Source organism: Amia ocellicauda, chromosome 3, assembly GCF_036373705.1.
Source record: "Amia ocellicauda isolate fAmiCal2 chromosome 3, fAmiCal2.hap1, whole genome shotgun sequence".
Classification (NCBI taxonomy): domain Eukaryota; kingdom Metazoa; phylum Chordata; class Actinopteri; order Amiiformes; family Amiidae; genus Amia; species Amia ocellicauda.
In genome coordinates this window covers 808,361-814,360 of record NC_089852.1, presented here as the reverse complement: position 1 = coordinate 814,360, position 6,000 = coordinate 808,361, and positions in this window count along the sequence as shown.

The window sequence follows — 6,000 nt, the reverse complement described above, 5'->3', positions numbered from 1 at the left end:
TTGGACTCTCGCTCACCTCGCTTGGTGTGATTAAACTCCTGACTCAGGCATCACAGGGGTGAAGATCACGGCTCTTAGCTTGAGCATCGCTGAGTTGCAGCTCCCCTCGCCCCAGGGGGCTAAACGACACACAGTTTTCACACAGCCTCACCAGGCATTGGCCGCAGGATCAGCAGAGATTTGAGCAGATGGCGGGCCTTTCACAATATCAGATATTGTTTGGATTTGCACCTGAAATATCCCACATCCAGGCGTACAAAACATTTCCTCCGGCCGTGTCTCTGCCCTGGCAGCAGCCGTGTGGTTTCACTCCAGGCTGTGGGCAGGATATTGTAGGGGGAAGGGAAGCAGCGCAGGGGCCGAGTGTTAATGGCCGCACCATGTGTACCGCCGGCACATCTGCTTTTGCAATGAGCAGCGCAGGCCGGGCGGCTTCCACACTCTTCTGCTCTGACACAGCGCCGAGGACAGAGAGGACGGAGAGGACAGAGCAGGCGGCTCGCAGGGGGCTCAGCAACCCTTAACCCCTTCCCTCTTCAAAAAGGATGAAGATGAGAAGATTGAGTCAATGGTGCGGCCGCTTCCCCCAGGTTGAGGTTTGAGGCTCTGTGGTTGATCCGTGCTGGGCTGGTTCGTTTTATGCTTGTGGGTTGGATGTAGTGAGGTAAATTGGTTAATTGTCTTGCGGTGCCTGAAGGGAGCGGTCCGGCTGCCAGCGGGCGGTGCTCTGCTGTTCTGCTGGTGTCGCACCTGACTGCCTGATCCTCATAGGCCTTGTGTTTGCATTCTGCTCTGTGGTGCAGCGCCTCCATGCAGCGGTTCGATGAAGGGTCGATGCTCTGCAGCCCCCTGCCTGGTCACCGTATCACCAGGCACACCTGCAGTTAGGATGAGCATGAGTGTCCCCTGAAGCTGCAGGGCATCGGAGAGGTGCACCGGGGCTGTGAGGGAACATGCTGGCAGACAGTGAACTTTCGCCACTCATAAATTGACATTAACATTTCCTCCTCAGCATCAAAAGCACCTGAAAGAGTGAGGGGAGAGAGAGAGAGAGAGAGAGAGAGAGAGAGAGAGAGAACAAGCTGTGAGTCTATTGTTGGCAGGGCTGAGGGGGGGCACTATACAGCAGAGCTGCTTTTCCTGCTGTCTGGAAAGGATTAGTCTGGATCAAAGAGCGCAGAAAGAAAGAAAGGGTTTGGGTGCCGGGACCAACCTGAGAGAGGGAGGTAGAGTGAAAGAGATGAGAGAGAGAGAGAGAGAGAGAGAGACGGGGAAGCAGGCTGCACAGCTCAGGCACGATCCCTGCCAGGTGTCCCTGCTCTGTGGGAGTGGGGGGCTCGGGGGTCACAGGACTGGGTGTCTTGTGTCGGTCTGTCTGTAGGCTGGTGGTTCATAGAGCACTTTAATCCCCCGCCCCCGGTGCGCAACATAAAACGCACATCTGCACTCCCAGGTGTTACATAGCACAGCCTCCCTGGGGTCCCATGCACATACCGTGGGTGCTGGGTGAAGAGGCCAGGGGGGTGAATGTGTGGTCTGATCACCAGCAAGATCACAAGCCCCCCCACCCGTTTGTTCTCCCTACAGCCTCATGTGTGGGAATGTGCAGAAATCAAAAGAAATGAGGGGGTAATAAAAGAGAAATAAAGAAAGTAAACATGAAAGAGTGAAAGGAAAAACTGCGAATATACCCTCCCAGATCCTCCAACACACACGATAAGCTTGTTGTGATATTTACAGGTTCCCCGCCCCACCTCCTCTGAAGGAGTTCAGTGTGTTGTTTATACTGTATATATATATATATTTATTTTTCACAATTATCTAAAGCTGAAACACAGTAGATCAGGAGATTAAATAATTTGGGCATCTTTAATGTAGTGTTTCATTAAACTGGCACCTCCACTCACTGGTGCCACATCTGCCCGGTTCTGCCCACCTGCCCCCTCGTCCCGGGCAAGTGAAGACCGCTCTCTCACAGGAACCGTCTCCATTCAGGTAGTAAACCAGAGTGGCGGAAGGAGACCGCTGGACAGGAACTGGTTCGACACTGAAACATGTACATAAGACATTTAAAATAAGATTTACTTGCATGCTGAGAGCCCCCATAACTCGTCACAGACAGACAGACGAACGGACAGGAGGGATTGTGATGGCGCAGGTCATATTATTGTCCTATGGAAGACATACTCACATCCCATGTCCCTGCTGTTTAAGGAGCTCAGAGTATCCCACACTGAATGCTCTGGTTTGCAAGGCATTCCGAGCTGAGAACCACGTCTTGTATAGAAAATGTGTTCCCGAGCGTCGGCTGTAAATCTCTCTCGATGCCGAGAGGCTGCCGGCGATTGTGGCCGTCTGAGTCGGGCTGAGGAGTCGCCCCGGACCTGCGGTGGGTTTTCTACAGAAATCAGGTCAGAGCGCAGAGCTACAGCTATGCAGAGCATCTGTGCTGGAGGAGCAGCGCGGCACGGGGAAGCGCAGTAACAGCCATCGTATAAAACGACTGTGTGCGTCTGAGCAGTGGAGGCTGCGGTCCAGGTGGGATGCGACGCTGCTGGGAGGAGACGGCTCTCCGGTCCCCTGCTGCAGACGGACGCCCAAGAGTCCCACCTGAAATCCATTTCCTTTACCCTTTTTTGCCCAAACTGTGAGGTTCCAGGTCAATCCCTGAGGAGCCCTTCATTGGTTAATTCCCATCTTCCCACCCCCTGCCCCCCCTGAGAATACACAGGATTAATTTGGGGAATTATTTGGAAGGGGGCTGACTGACCTGTGTTTGGGAGTCAGGCACCCAGCCGAGCAGGCAGGTTGGCACCAAAATCACGTTTGAGTTGATGCCACCCTGGTAGCTACACAATTCAAACTGTCTCTGTCTTGGACAGAGGACCCGTCCCACACCGTGCGCAGAGGGTACCAGTCTGGCCTGGGGTGCCAAAGGGCAATTAGGGACCAACAGTAAGTAATTTCATTCCATACACGGGTGTGGAGGGGTGGATTCAAAGCCTGCCCATTCACCCTTTATTTCATCCTGCAGAGGTCAGTCAAGTGGCCGGGGGGCGGGGGGGGGGGGCGAGTTGGTTCTTTTGTTGATTCCCTGACAGAAGCAGTCACACAGATCCTGTGCCCGCTCCTCGGTGCTGTCCCAGGGTGTGTGGTCTCTGTGTGTGTGTCTGTGTGTTTGGGAGGGGGGGGGGTGTTTGTGTTTTTTAAATTCCACAAACATGAAAAAAATACATTAAAGTGATTAAGACCAAAAGGACAGCTGACTCAGAGACGTGTCGCATGCTTTCGCGTGGAAAGACTCGCATTGAAAACATGACCGAATGTAAATCAACACAGGCGCCGAGGGGGACATCACAGATGAGAGAGATAGAGGGGCGGGGGGGCAGAGAAGAAAGAAGAGAAAAATTCCCTTCTCCTCCCAAAGCCTCATCAAAAAGGATGGCTGAGGGAATCGCCTGTTAAGCCCAGATGTCTTCCTGTAAGTGAGGCTGGAGCTCCGTCTGCGTGGAAGGAACATCACACGGTCTGGCTGGCAGCGTTTCTGTGGGTCTGTCTGTCCCGTCACTCAGGTATTCGCGTGTCTTGTGACTTGTAAGTTCGACAGCTGATCAAGGACTCTGCTAAACCGCTGCCTGCCTGTCTGTCTGTGCCGTTTCTGAGGCCCAGTGTGCAGCAGCTGACGTCAGTGCCAACAAGCCGCACTGTGCTGCCAAGGGGCACCAGGCGGTGCTGCTTTATCGCTTCCATCACAGTCGTTGGTCCCAAGGTCAGGATTCATCAGCGATTAATCAGGTGCTCTACAAACAACAACAAGACTGCCGACTCCGCCGCCCCGCCGTGCGCAGCGCTGGCTTAATGAATCTGTTCTCCCCTTCTTCTGCTCTCTCTAAATGAATCCCATCCATCACAGCCCCCTGGCCCCCTGTTCCCCACCCTCTCTCCCTCTTTCTCTCTCTCTCTCTGGGTTTGTACCACCATATGCAGAGGCGGGGTTTGTTGAGAACGTTGTCGTTGTAGTCGAGGCTGTGGAGCAGGGCTGTCCGGCCGCGCCTCAGAGACGTCCTGCAGAGACGCAGTGCCTTCTGGTCTCGGTCTCATCAAAATCATCAGAGATCAGGCATTGGGCTCAATTAGTCCAAATTCCTGTGTGTTCAAGGTCTCCAGTGATATTGAGATGACTGGAAAACCTACAACAGCTCGGCAACAGCTCCCCCCCTCCAGGTGAGAGTCAAGACTAAGACCTGTGGTGGAAAGGGAAGGAAGGGGCCGCCATCGGTTCAGCGGGCAATTGAAAATGGGTCCGGGGTTATTTTTAGTGACGGTGCTGTGGATGGAGGGATGAAACCTACACTCAGATGTGAAGAGAGAGAGAGAGCGAGTGTGAGATGATAGCAGAGAACGAGAGAGAGAGAGAGAGAGAGAGATGACAGCAGTGAGAGTCAGAGGTGAAGGAGAGAGAGAGTGAGAGACGTTTTAGTGGCGTTTATGAGCTTCACAGTTCTGGCAAAGCGCTATATTTCGTTCAACACATCTTTAGTGTTGATGTTCCTCTCAAAGGTGCACCTGCTCTCCTTTATTCTCTTTTTTTCCATAAACAGGTGTCCTATCATCATATAAAAATATTCTTCTTATATAAATTTCTCCAAAGGTAAAATCCCAAGTCTTATTAAACTTCTGAGACATCTCAGGAAGCGTGAAGATCTTGGCAGGGACATCGTTGCTATCAGTGTGCAATTAAAGGGAGATAAATTATTAGGACTGCTTTAATCTCTGCGGCTCCTGCTCTTACAGTTTCCCCCCGAAGGGCACACGGTGTAAAATCTCTTATCTCGCCAAGGAACTAAAACAATTCCCAGCTCTTACAAGTTTTTCTTTATGTAAATCTGCCCGTTTGCTGTGTGTCTAACAACCTGCACTATCTCTCTGTGTATCTGTCTATCCATCCATCCATCTATCTCTCTGTCTGTACTCTTGATGTGTCTCTAGACATTTGTCTCACTTTGTCTTTAGATTTTTCTGCCTCTTCATCAACTCAGGTCTTATTTTTATGTTGTATTTTTGGAAGAGCGCAATCATTGTGTGTCCTGTTTCATTGGTGTCTTCTCACAAGGACCCAGACACAGCGATAAGCTACGGGACAAAACAAATCGCTGCTCTCAGCCGTCGCGACCCTGAAATTAGAACAAAACAAGAAACAAGCTACGGAGCTGTTTGCAATTCAGTCGGGAACTTGGTCCCACGATGATACAGGAGCAGAGCGTCAGCGCTGAGATGCCGAGAGCGTGACCGAATATAGTGCTAAAGTGTTCGTATTCCTCGGCCTCGACAGCTATTACGGGAATCTCTGGATTTCTGTAACGCTTGGAAGAGGATGTCAGCAAATATGTTTAATAATTGAAGAGAAAGAAACTGAAAATCGAGTCCTGTTCCCACAGGCGGGGAGCAGCTCGGAGGGTCGCGACCTCTCGGCTTATCCAAGAATATCAAAACAGACATGATTGTGTTGAAAAGGGATTTGCAGCTTGTGGGACAGAGCCGCCGGCTGAAAGAGAGAGAGAGAGAGAGAGAGAGAGAGAGAGAATGAGAGAGAGAGAGACAGGAGAGAAGTCAACAGCTCTTGTGTAACGCTAATTGGGCCCCCTGCACGGAGCAAGGACAACTGTCTGCCTCCTCTCTGTGATAAAAAGGGAGGGGGGGGTGTATTGATAGTGAATATTTAATACATCACTACATACATGTGAAAAGATAAAACAAAAACTAGAAAACTAGCTCCTCAGAAGCCCAGGAAGTCATCAGAGATACAGGTCTGCGCCGTTTCTGTACCGAACTGAGATCGAGATGCTAAACTCAACATGCCTGGTGTGTGACGCTGCCGGCAGCAGCTCCATGGCGCTATTCTTCCCACCAGCTCGAGCCGTTTGAAGTGAACCATTTCACACACACATCCCGTCATGCACAGTGTATGGCTGAATTTGGGGCAACTTGGATTGCCGGGAT